Consider the following 14719-nt stretch of genomic DNA (forward strand, 5'->3'; position numbering starts at 1 on the left):
TGTAATCCAAGTTGACTACCATGAAAGGTACACTATTGTGCCTAGTAGATTGAAATATTTTGTAGGCATCTATAGGTCAATTATGCTATCCAATTTTAGGCCTCTTCTCTCCCATTTCACTTTAGTGTTCTCTTTGATCTCATTATTTGATGTCATCCAAAAGGTTTTGACCTTCTCTATAATATGGTGTCTGGTAACCATATGGATAACATATTTAGTGATCTTACTTGGCTCATCTAGCCACATGTGCATATAAGGAACTCAACTCAATATTACCCTAATCCATCTCATTTTGAATTATCTTGGAAAATATAGGGTATAGATGAGACTTGTCACTTGAAAGTGCTTAAATTCATTCTTGAAATTCCCATCAACACACATTTCCTCATACACCTCATGCAAATCACAATCCCTGACTTAAAAAATTTTGCAATGATAAAAGTAACAGATATTGTTAAAAATGAAAAGCCTAGGTAGAATATGTTGGAAAAAAATATTCAAATTATATATTGTAAGGCCCACACTAGTACCCTATTATAGATCTTGATGAAATAAATATGATTAGGAGTTAATTAAGTTATGATTGACATTTTCATTACTAATAATGATTTATGAGATCCTATTAGAGACTAAAGCAGATTTTGGTTATTATAAGTGTAATACCCATTCAATAACATTAGGTTGAATAGATAAGATCATATGAAAATGAAAATAGATATGATCAAGCAAGGGACTCAATCAAGAGATTAAGAGAATGATTCAGTAGCCAAATTGGGAAAGATGAATTAACATTTTCTCTTGTAAGAAATAACAATAGATATAGATTATAACAACAATAAAACATAAATGGTTGCATTCATAGATTGTTTTAAATCATGACAACATAATTTTGAAACATTCTAATGGCTTGAAGGATTAACCCTAGAACACACACACCCCCATAATGTAATAAAGGGGTATTACTAGGAATGTTGTTATGTTTAACTTGACTAAAAAGATACTAGTTATATGTTCCCATATTAGTGATTTCTATAGACACCTAAAAACCTTTAGAAAATAAAGTATTTTTATTTTCTGAAAAAGTCCTGATGACATCATCATTTATTAATTAATTAATTAATTAATTTTTATGCCATTAAATCCCTTTATCTTAATTAAAAATATTTAATTAAGGAATCCCTCCCAAAAATGTTTAAATCTTATTTAAACATTATTTCCTTATTTATTAATTATTTAATTAATAAATTGACCAAAAAACCCAAAATAAATAAAAAATTTATTTTTTGCCCAAAACTTGGCCAATTTCCTTAAGACACTAACCTCTTCCAAAATCTTCTAATCCTTCTTTAATTTTAATTAAAGGCTAATCCCATCATTTCCTACCCCTAATCCCAACTCAAAATATTTAATTAAGATTAAATATTAATCCTCATGTTTATTAAAAAAGTTTTAATAAATATCTCCTCAACCCAAACCCTTGAAATAAATAAAACTTTATTTATTTCCTAAAAATCTAATTTATCCTCATCCTAGGAAATTCTAGACTATTCTAAAAAGTCTTTATCCTCATCCAAAGTCTAGACTCTTCTAGAAGATGTCTTTAAACCTAATCCTAATCCCCTCCTAACCTTGTCACATTCCCTAAACATGGGTTAAGGCTTGCTAACTCAAGTCAAAGTTAACAAATATATCCTCCTTCACCCACCCTCATTAAATGCCATCCACTTGCCTATCCCTAAGCTAATCCTAAACCATCCTAATCCATCCTCTAATCATTTTCACAAGCCTAAGCAAGCTTAAAACCCTCCTAATCAAGCCCAAGTCAAAATTTCTCTCATCTCCCTCAAAATATCTCCACCATAAAACTTTATGAAGCCCACTAGGCCATAAATGACTCTTCCAAGCCCTTTTATTGCTCTTACAAGCCATCATGAGGGTCTTTATGAAGATTTTATCCCTTGAGCCTCCTTTGTTGACTCATCCTTCCCCTTTCTTCCATCCTCTCACCATGTGACATGTGTCACTCCTTGATTGGCTATAAGGAAGCACAATCCATGTGCTCTCCTCTCATGCAATCTGAGCCCTCCATGAGCTTTTTCTCATCCTTTCATCCTAGCCCTTGATCCCTCAAGCCCTTTGCCTATTTAAGGAATCCTCTCCCAAACCATTTTAACACAATCCATGAAGTAAAGTCATAATGCCATTTTAAGAAGCCATTTTACATCAAAACCATACATCCACACCCAAATTCCAACTCCATTTGAAGCCCTTTTTGAAGCAAAATCTTGAGCATACATCCTATCTATTTAGACAAAGCTACTCAACAAGAGAGCTTCTCATTGAGAGAGCCCATTAATGGCTCATATTCTCAATTGAGAGCTCATCTTAGTCTATCTTGAAGTTTATGAATTTTGTTTAGTTTGTAAAAGCTTTATTTAAATTTGGTTTCTATTAGCATACTAACATTGCTCATATACATTTTCCACTTTAGACATATACTAGGATCCATTTATTTTTTTTAATGATGTAATAGATATGACCTTAGGTTTCATGGTTATGATAGACAAGTATTGTAATAGTGATTAGAATAGTAATTTCATTATGTTAAGAAAGGTAAATGTTGATACACATATATTGATATAGCAATGTTTTGAATATTTTATGGAAATGATTAGATGAAAGTTAATTGTATATGTTAATGTGGATTATGTGATATTGGATCATTTTGCACTTATCTGTATGTATTTCTATAATATTTCATTGGGCTATTGATGTTTAAGTTGAGTGTGTAGGGAAATTGAACCATGGAAATTATTTGGGGAAACAAGGTTCAAACTTATGTGAACACGGTAAAGCCAAGGTGAATCTTTGGAAGATTCAAAACCTCATTGTATTGTGTTTATTTCATAATGTGATTGCGCATGGGTGTTTTAAGTTTAAAGATCATGATTAAATAGTGACATGTCATCATGATGTGTAAAGTATTTAATGTGTGTGTCATTTGGCACTTGTTTTTTCTATGTGTAAATGACATGTCATATAGGATTTTTGGGCATGAAGTCACTTAATCTAAACATAATTCAATTATGAAATTAAGTTAATCCACCTTGGAGAGTGTTAGGATGAGTCACCTTCATGATGGAATTCAAATTAATTTTGATAGGAACTTTAGAGAGCCTAAAAGTGTTCCCAATTGTTATTTTGGTGAAAATAAGCCACTCACATGGTAGTAGTATAGGTTGGGGGTTTAAATATAACCATAAGTTGGCCTAGGGGACTTAGGAGATCCTCTAAACTAATCATTTTCAAGCCAATTCGAAATTTGGGTGTCACATGACTTCTATTCTCATTACTCCACTTGGGTAAATTTGTATTGGTAGAAAGGTACAATTGTGTAAGAGGGTAGGTGAGGATGGAAGTGGAGGTATTTGTAGGGAGCTTGTGCTAAACTTAGTGGTTGTTTACCCACTCTTTAATTATAGAGACACCTAGGGTTTGAGGCAAGAATCATGGAAGCCAAGGAAGGAAAGCTCTTCATCACCATTCTTAACCATTAGCTTGGAAGGAGGTTAGTGCTTCATGCCATTTTTTCCCTCATCTCATGAAAGTTGAAGATGGAAATTGTGAGTGTTTCTTGTAGGATCTATGTGTTTGCATATGATGCATGTTGTAAATTTTTGTGTATGTGAGTGAACATGTTGAATCTATTTGCATTTGGTTATGTTTCTTGGATTGTGGTTGTGGATTGAATGTTGTGTTGGGTGTGAAGGCTTCACTCAGCCTTGGGATGGAAGAGAAGCCTTGGGGTGAAGGGATTAGTTGGGCTCAACACTGAAGTTGAGAGATCCTTCTCTTGGAGAGGGGATAGTTTTCATGGAGTATGGGCTCCATTGAAGCCATATGCATTTCTATTGTTATATGGGAGGTATAAGTGAGGATATGTGAAGAGGAGTAAGTGTTTATAGCCTTGTTGAGGCATGTGTTATTGATAGCCTTGTTATGGCATGTTTCTTGGAAGCCTTATTGAAATATTGCAATTGCAAGATTTGTTGTTCCACAAGGATATGGCATTCTCCTCCTTGAAGAGCCCACCTTCACCCAATGTTATGATTCCATATGTGAATCATTGTGCAAGCCTTGGTTGGGGATTGAAAATGTGTTGTTAAACCTAGTATTCATGTTGGTTCTTTTTATTGTGATGTTGTTTGAATGTATCTCGGTTAAGCCGTGTTTCCCCTAGCACAGGGGTGGCCTCCTTGAGGCCTAGGTTGGGAGGTGAGCCTCCATGGCTCTATAATTTTGATCTTTGCAAGTTTTTGACGCACTTGGATGCTTGGAAGTCATAAAGATTTCATTGAATAAGAGGAGGGAATACCATTTTAGTTGGTTTGATAATGGAGCAGCAAACTCCATCTTGTTATGTGTTTCTATTTGTGATTGTAAGAGTGTTGATATTGCTCCTACTTCATTGGTCAGTAGAAGGATTGTGCATCATCTTATGTAGAGATCTTTACATTATGTAATGTTGACAAAAGAGTGTACCACCTTATGTTTAGTTGTGATAAGTTTCTTGCATGTTATAGGAGAAATAGAAGAGAGAACACCATTGTATTGTTGTTGTAGATCTATTATCATGAATATTAATGTATTGAGAAAATGGATGTAGTACCATAGTAGACATTAGTAAGATGTAAATAAAACCAGCAGCTTGTTATCCTATTGTTCTCCATTCTCATGAAAATAACTAAATGCATTATATGTTCAATCTTGAATCATATGTAGATATAGAATGAGCATTCAATAGATCTAATTTAATAGATATCAATAATAAACTAAGGTTAGATGTTGATGTTTCATTTTTTTTTTGAAAATTTTGAATACCAACATCAATATTTAGTAATGCAATTGTTAGGATTAGATAGTATGGTCCCTAGAATCAAACAATCTATGTAATGAGATATTAATTTCATGACAACCAACAAGACACACCATTAAGACTATGAGTTAGAAATGAAATATATAGCATGAAGAAGTAAAAAAAATTATCAACTCAATCCAATATATATACTTGTGGAATTAGAAGAAGAAGGAAGCAAAAGCTCAAGAACTCCAAAGTAAGGCTTGTAGGTGAAAATTATGTTCTAGAAAATGTATGGCAAAATCAATCTATTGGATGTCAATCAAGTCCATTATCAATACTAGCATTCTTGCATCTTCATGCAATTGTCTTTCCAATTTCTTGTGGAAGTTATCTTGGTCTTTCATTTGATCTTGGAGTGTTGTAGAGTCACCTAAAACTCTAACAGAAAACAATTCCCCTTGTAAGGAACTCAACCTAAAAGTATTTTCTCCTAGAATATTTGTGATCTAATAAGGGCCACTCCACAAGCATTGGAACTTAGTATGGCTTCCCAAATTTTCTTTTTCTTTGTACCATAAAAGAAAAAAATTGGATATTCAAAAAGATTTAATCATGGCCCTCCTGTCAAACAACCTTTGAACAATAGCTTGATGTTTTTCCATATGTTCTAAAGCAACTATCCATTTTTCATCCAATTCTAAGGTCAAGTGGAAACACTGGCTCCTATCCATAGACAAGTAGATATGGGAATGTACCCAAAGCATTTTTTACCCTAAATTAGTCTGTCTACAAGGAATATTTGAGTTTAGTATGCCAATCTCTAGGATTTTCTTTCAACAAATGTCTTATTATTGTGATCAAGTTTTTATTCGTGGTCTCTACTACACCATTCCCTTGGGGATAGTAATTTGAAGAGAACTTAATTATAAATTAATTTTTGAATGCGCACTAGGTAAGGAATATTGATGCAAAGCCTGATCCATTATTGTAAACAAGGAAAAATTGCATCCCAATCTAGTAACAATATGTTCTTCCAAGAAATTAGTGACCATTTTAGCTGTGTAGTGTCTGAAAGTTTTTGCTTCTATCTAGCATGTGCAATAATTAGTAGTTGTGAAAACAAAAGTATATCTGGTTGATGATGGTGGGTTTACTAGACCAATAAAGTCCAATCCCCACTTTGCAAAGGGACATACCTTTAATACTACTTGTAATGGCATTGCAAGATGTTTTTCTATGTTAGCACTAGCTTGAAAAATGTGCCAAGTAAGAACATGTTCAAAAGTATCCTTGAAGATTGTAGGCCTAAAATAACCTAATCTTAAAATCATATGGGTCGTAGCCTCCACTAAACCATGCCCTATACCATACCTACCATGAAATTTCTCCAAAACTTATTTTACTTCTTCTCATCCCAAACACTTTAGATAAATCCCTTCATAGTTCCTTTTGTACAATTTTCTATCGTGCAACATGTAGGATTCACACTTCATTTTGATTCCCCTACACTATGAACTATTCATCCAATTGGGGTACTAATTTTGTAAAAGGTCATAGACAATATCCTAGTACTAGATATATATTATTATACCCTGATCAATACTAACTTGAGATACTACAATCTTCTTTTGATCTTCTACATCAATTTTGACATAAAATGAGAATTTCTTCTCATTCTCGATTTGGTTATCAGCTATCATTTTTTATAATCCTTTCCCTCTTGCCAACTTCATGGGTTGAATCTCTAAATCAAACTCTTGTGGGATTTCCATCCATTTTCCTCAACTTTCAACCAATTCATTTTGTATTACTAATGACTTAACCACAGGATTAGGCACAATTGCATACACCTTGCTCCTAAGTATATAATGGCAAGATTTTTTTTACCACTTTATTTAAAGAAAAAGACTATTTATCAAGATTAGAATAGTTTATCTTAGCATTTTTTAGAGGTAAAATCATAAAATAAATGGGCCTTTCATCTTCTTTATCTTTCTTCTACATAAGAATCCCAACCCATGAATGTTCTAAAGAAAAAGAATATATTTTGAAAGGTAGTCCATAATCCAGACTCACAAGCACTGGGGCCATGGAAATAGCCACTTTGATATCCTTAAATGATTTCTTAATTTCTAGAACCCACTCTATTTTCACTCCCTTTTTGAGTAAATCATTAAGGGGGTGAACTATCTTTTCAAATCCACGTATAAAATTTTGCACAAAATTTATCTTCCCAACGAAAGACTTGAGTTCTTTATGACTGTGTGGAGGTGACAACTTTAGAATGGCTTTGATTCACTCAAGATCAATGGAGATTCCTACTTTAGAGATAATATAACCTAGGAGCTTTCCTTTAGTAACCCCAAATTAACACTTCTTGGGATTAAGTGATATGCCATACTTACAACATCTACTGAATACCTTTCTTAAATTAGTAATGTGAGTGCTTCAATACTTTGAAAATATAGTTAAGTAATCCATATAGATGACTATAAATTATTTATTAATCCCTTAAAATCTTCATCCATGGCTCATTGAAATGTATCCCTTGCATTAATCAACCCGAAAGGCATTCTTCTATAAGAAAAAGTCCTCCATTTTTTCATGAAAGCAGTCTTTAGCCTATCTTCTTCATCAATCATTACTTGGTTATGTCTAGAATATTCATCCAATAAAGACATCATCTTGGAACCATTGAAAATTTGTAGTACTTCATCTAGTGAGCGCAAAAGATAGTTATCCTTCTGAGATTCTAGGTCCAAATTATGAAAATCCACACAAAGATGAATCTCTCTAGTCTTTTTCCTCATAGAAACCAAGTTAGCCACCCACATAGAATGACAAATAGGGTAGATAATCTTATCATAAGACTTCCTTCATTATCAATGGTTCAATAATGAGATTAAAAAGTATTTTCCTTTGACAGAAAGGTTTAGCATGTATTTTCAATGAAATATCATACATGATTATTTTAGGATCATACATTTTGAGCTCTTCATAACTCTAAACAATGACATCCTTGTATTCTCTAAGAAATTTGAGTATATCTTCCCTTTCCTAGGTATTGCACACCTTTCTAACCCTTACCATTTTAGGATTGTCATCAATACCCAAATTATATGAATTGCATTCCTTGATCCCCTTTTCTTTGACCTTTTTTTCTTAAGTTTTGTTTCATCATGATCAAAGATGCACTCCAACTCAACCATCCCCTTAGGGATAGTGTTGGTTATCAAATTTAGGATCACATCTTCATATTCAAGTTCATCATCCTTAGGTTTTTCATCTGGAGTGTCATCAATCTATTTCCCTTTAATGTAGTCATTGCACATGATAAATTTGAGTATATGTTGATCATCTTGAAAGACTTGGAAGTTTGTAATATTGTCTAGGATAGATGAGGCAGTAACCAATTCTACTAAAAATAATTTCAATTTTTTTCTCTCGATAGGTTGTAATGTGCTAGCTAAAATTGTAAGTGTATCTACTACCATGTTTCTCCTCCTTTGAATGGACTTGATGTTCAACACTTTGAAGTCATCCATTAGATCTCATACTCTTTTTTGGTAAGTGAGAAACCTCCTATCATTGAAATTATATATCAATTTAACTTGTCTTATCACCAACTATGAGTCTCCTTCAATTATGAGGGTTATCATTCCCTTCTCTAGTTCAAAGAGAAGTCTTCAGATCAATACTTTGTACTTGTTAGGAATAAGGTGTCTCAACCTTGGATAATTCCTATTCTTATTATTTGTTTTGTAAATGTACTTTTTGCAAATAATGTAATTAAGTGTGAGTGTACATGTCTAGTTAGCATGTTGATGTGTCATCATCTTGAATAGTGTGTAAGAGATCATGACTAAAATGGTTATCATAGATTCCTATTATGCGTAAGAGCTATCTTTGGAAGATTTGATGATGGGTAAAGATGTGAAGACATTTGGAAATTTATCATTGATTACTGTACACTCAAGTCTCCATCTAGTGTGTGGGGTTCGAAGCATCAGCCCAAAAAAAATTTTGGGTTCCTACTATTTTGAAGAATTGTAAAACCCTAATATGGTTCTTCTTTGGAAGTTTCCCTAAAATGAAAAGTGCATGATATAAGTGACTTTAGGGTTGCAGATAGAGAGTGTTTTAGTGTATTTTTGGTAGTGTTTTATTGCGATTAGATTTGTCTTCTATTTCTTGAAAGAACTTGAATTATAAGTGTGTCATAACCTTTGTGTTGAAGATAATACATTGTGTAGGTTTTGGATGGGTGGGGTTGTTTTACTGAAAGGTTTTTCCCCACTGGCATATCTTTGTGTTTGAGTTTTCCTTCTCTATCTATTTTATGTATCAAGGTTGACTATAATACCATTTTTTACATAATACTAAATCTAAAATTGTAAGGATTTAAATAGAATTTGTACAATACTTTCCTTAAGAGATTAGTGTAGGAAGTTGTTTCCACACCTAAGTTTCCTTATAGTACTCTACAAAATTATTAGTACATGTAAATTGTAATCGATATGATGCATAGAAAGACCTACCTTTTGGGTTGATTAACTCAAAACTTGTTCCAGATCCTAATTTGTACTTGGAGCCATCAAACCTAAATGTCCAGATAGGTTCTTCTTTGTTTTTCCTAGACTTATGCTTATTCATCCATAGCTTTTCTTTTGCTTGGAATTTGAAAGATTGTTCTTTGGAACCCATTGTAATCTCTCACAAGGTGAACTTGATGAATTTCCATTATTATTTCTTGATATGGGAACCATATGTTTCTCTTATTTATCCTGGATTTTACCAATCAATTCTATAATTTCATCCATTTTGGGCTTGGGATGAATGACTACTAAAGTCCAACCTTGACCTTTTATGTAACATCTCCTTCTTTGGACCTTGATCATTCTTGGTGGAGGAGAAGACAAACCTCTACCATATGAAGTGGTATCACTATATGATGTATTTAGATTTTCAATTTCCTCTTCAACTTTTTCCACAAATTCAAATACATTTGTAAAACTTTTATTTTTTGTGGGTATTTCTTTTGGGACTTGGTCATTCTTTATTGTCATTATCTGTGTTAACACCTTAGTGACCACTTCCTGGAAATGTTAACATTCAAACTCTAAATGACTAACTTTATGCAATCTACAAAATCCTAGAAGAAGCAAAAAATTTGGATCTTCTTCTTCAACTAGGTATTGTAGGTTTGCCATCATGCTATCTATGAATTGCATCACAATTTCTTCTTTTCAGACTGGAATCTTGGATCTTCCATTTTGATTAGCCAATGTTTTAGTTGAAGTTGTATCAAAAGCCATTATTTTATAAGAACCCAAATCTAATTGTAAGAATGCCACCTTGTTTGCTGCATTATATTTTGTAATCATTGTTTTTAACTTTGGTTCCACATTTATCTTGATCGAATTATTCATCCCTTTCCATGGTAACCTCAATTGATTGAAATTGATAGAAAACTATCCACTTAGGCATTTTGTCCATTCTTTACTTAGTAGCAATTTATATTTCTTAGGAATTTCTACCACATGTATGTCAATATTGTCTTGAATTTGAGGATCAATGATTAACTATATATGAACATCTTTCAACACACCAATGACTTTGAATTCCATTTTCTCCAATTGTATCACTATTCTATTAGATGGCTGAGGAGTGACTCCCAACATTTGTGTTATAAAAAGGGACATGAAATTACAAGAAGCTAATGATTCAATTAGGCAATTGTGAAGATTCTTCCCATAGATCCTAATACTAAGAAAAAAATGAGGCACCTCAACCTTTTCTTTGAACATAGTTGGCTTGGTCTCTAAAGCATTAACCTATTGCATGACTATTTTTTAAGAAACAATATTCACATTAGGGGTTGTCTTTGTATGATCTAAGATTTTCATCAATGCTTCCTATTGATTAGGATAGTTTTATAGCATGTCAAACATGGCCATGTTAGCCTTCATTCATTTCAAATCTTCCATTGCACTATACTTTTTGGTTGACCATGCAATGTTCTTCAAGATTGTAGGCACATTTCCTTGATTCTTATTTCATTTTCCTCCATATAGGGGCATGATTGGTATTGGATTATTACTCACTCTTAGATCTTGAGAAGTTGGTTACAATGCTAGAGGAATCCCATCTATTATAGGTTCTTTCTAACTTCATAGATTATAAGTATTTTAATTTTCATTTTAGAAAGCAAACATATCTTCTAGTTGCATATCTGGTTCTTGACTAAATGGGAAAGAAAATTCTTTGTTGACTTTTGGTTGCATTTCTATTTTCTATATAGTATCGTAGGACTCTAGTAGCATAGCATTGAATTGCATAGGAGGTTCATTATTATTTCCTTGTGAATTTTGATTCACTTCTTAATTTCCATTGTAATATGTGTCATCATGGTTAGGTGCTTTCTAATTATCATCATACTTATTGATGTCCACATATTGAGCATTATTGTTATTGTTATCTGTAAGAATGCTTCCATTATTTGGATGATTGTTCCATTGTCCATTTTGTCTTTGGAAACTGTTATTATGATCGAGAGGATTTAAAATGCTCCCTCCATATATTTCTTGCATTATTGTTCCCACTAATATTCCTATTGTGGTTCTAACTATATTTTTTGTTGTTATATAGACCAACATTATTTCTCTAAAAAAAATTATTTTGTCCTTGTGACAACCTCAAGTGGCTTAGCTCATTATTCATTTGAGAAATGGTCTTCTTCATTTGACCAAACTCAGAGGCAAAACTATTGTCTGCTTTAGTAGAAGTTGTTGTCTTTTCTTAAAGAAAGTAGCTTTTAGAGGTTCATGTCCTGATATATTATAGCTAAGGTTTGTGGAGTGGGTGCCTATTGTAATGGAATTGGATTCATTGGTATGAATTGTCTAGGCATCATGGGTGCTCTAACAAGATATGTTGGAATCATTGTAATAGATTGACTTAGAGCCATTAATCCTCCTCCATTAGGACTGGCCTTCTTTGTGAAGGTAATTACTTTCGAGAAGACTTTGTCAAATGTGTTGATATCTATCGCAGGAAGTCTTCTTAGGAAAATAGCAGTAAGATGGTCCATAGAATTCAAGTAAATTTGAATTGTACCATGTAGTGTATAGTATTTCCAATGTTCAATATGCCATATGAAAGTGATGGTTAAGGCATGAGACCATCTTGGATGGGAACCTTTTGATTGATATGAATTGATTGTGTATCACAGCTAGATTAATGAAATTTTTGAATTGTTCCAAGAACAATTTTTCAAAAGTGTCCTAGTCTCCAACACCTCCAAGTGGTAAATCAACATACAAATTAAAGGAAAATTCTCCCAATTAGTATGGGATTAAGAAAATAACCACATTCACATTAGAAATATTATTTCAGTTGCAAAAAATTTCCTTGAATACCTTGATGTGATCTTCAGTTGTTCTTGTTTCTCCATAGATGAACCTTGGGCAAAACTTCATAGGACACTTAGGAAGGTCATTAAGTACACCTATTAAGGTGATTGGTGAGTCTACAATGTTTTCAAAAAATGCCATTGGTGGAGGATTTGGTGGAACAACAAGTGGTTGATGTGGAGGCACAATTGAAGAAGATGATGAAATGTTGAATGGAAGTGGTAGAATTCTAGGTAATCCTTTGCTGATGCCAGGCATGCAAAAGTGATTAAGTTTATGTGTACTAGGTGAAGATCTTAAAGCTTATTGAAACAAAGATAATGGATTTTGATCTACTTTGTGTCAAATTCTAAAAAATTGCACCTTTGTAGAAGTGCACCTCTCCAAAAAGTGCACCATGGGCACCTAGTGCACCTTACACACCTTGGAACCTTCAACACCTTGCACACCTTGGAACAATGATAGTGTAGAAAATTTTCTGAATTTGTTTATTTTTTAATTTTATTTGAAATTGCAAGTTGTTTTCTTCTATTATGAATGGTTAGGGCCCTCCTTCTTGAGCTAATTATGTTGAGATGTCATTTTACATGATACTTAAGGGTAGGAATATTTTTGAACTTGTCTCTTGAAAAGCTAATCTAGGATCAACTTTAACGTTCTGAATGGTCTTGTGACCTACTGGGATCTGCCCAGTAGAAGATAAATGTGAGTGTTCATGAGGAGGCCTTTGCTGGTTAACTAATTTTAGATAAGATGTTTAATCTACTTACTAACTCAAAAAAGTAACCACACACACACACACACACACACACACACACACATATATATATATGTATGTATGTATGTATATATATATATATATATATATATATATATATATATATATATATATATATATATATATGTATGTATGTATGTATGTATAGATACATACATACATATATATATATATATATATATATATATATATATATATATATATATATATATATATATATATGTATGTATGTATCTATACATACATACATACATACATATATATATATATATATATATATATATATATATATATATATATATATATATATATATATATTACTATTTACAATGAATGCAATCTTAATTATGTAGCTATATGAATTCCTAAATTAAGTGTTTGTGAAAGAAAATAACAAAGAAAGGGTGACAAAAAGTTTAAGCAAATGACTTGAAAAGTAAATCACTAATAGACATAAGCCAATGAAACAACATGTTTGTGAGTTAAGTCTTTGAAAAGATTGGTAAGTAACCAATGAAAATAGGAGCAGCGCTTCCTTAATTCCACTAATGCAATCATCAATGGGAATTTAGTAACCATGAGATGTTTCACTTCTCATTAGATTGCAAGGCCACAAAAAGTGTGCTCATGCGAGACAAAATGTTAAGTATGAATGGTAGGTGATATATTCTCCAACTACATACGTTAGTGGAATTTGTAAACACATGGAAAACACCAAGATTAAAAGATTTATCAATCAAAATAACACAACAAAACCATTGGCTCCATTACACTCCATGAATATACATCCACAAAATATAGCACACTCCAGAAAGAATCACTACACTTAGAATGAGAGCACCAATAACATAAATTATTGCATCAAAATAAAAACCCAAAATATAAATTTAATTCCTCAATTTATAGGCAATTTTCTCCTCAATTTTTGTTGAGAGTGAGAGATTCCATTATTCAAATATATGTTTTAAAAATATAAAAAAATCTAATTATGTACAAACTAAATCTCTAAATGATGCTTAGTAGGACTCCACCCTTTTTTATATCAATTAATAGGTGCATAAGCCTTTACATGTCTTAAATAAAAGAAAGAAGTAGTAGATAAGAAGAAAGAAGTTGTAAGAGTATGTAGGAGTCTTTGGAGATGCCAAAAATAGAAGCTCAAGCTTCTCTAGATCTTTGTAGGAGTTGACCTACCATCAAAATGCATTTTCAATGCATGGAAAGCTTCAAATTTGGAACTATAAATTAGCTATTGACACACCTCTAACTTCTTCAAAAACTTTGATTGCACCTCTGGAGAAGCACACCTTGGTGATTGGTCCAAAAAATCCTAAATTTTCCATGTGTCAAAATTGAAATTCTAGCTTCTGAGTTTTCTTCCCCTTTATACTAGAGTTATGTCTAGATGTTTTCTCTTTAATTTATCTATGATCTCATCACTTGGGTTGCATCTAAAAATCCAAAGCATCATACTTATGCTTTACTATTTTCCAATAGTTTCCCACTTCTATGCAATTCTTTGCAAATTCTTCCAATTTTATATCCAATTCTAGCAATGCCTCCTCTATCTTGAATGCTTGTCTAATGTCTTCATCAATTGAAGCTTCTTCAAATGTCTTCTAAAACTGTTTGACAATTATTTTCATAGACTAGATTTTATCCCTTGAC

The sequence above is a fragment of the Cupressus sempervirens genome, chromosome 8, assembly GCF_028749045.1.
Source record: "Cupressus sempervirens isolate cs-2001-9-10 chromosome 8, ASM2874904v1, whole genome shotgun sequence".
Lineage (NCBI taxonomy): Eukaryota > Viridiplantae > Streptophyta > Pinopsida > Cupressales > Cupressaceae > Cupressus > Cupressus sempervirens.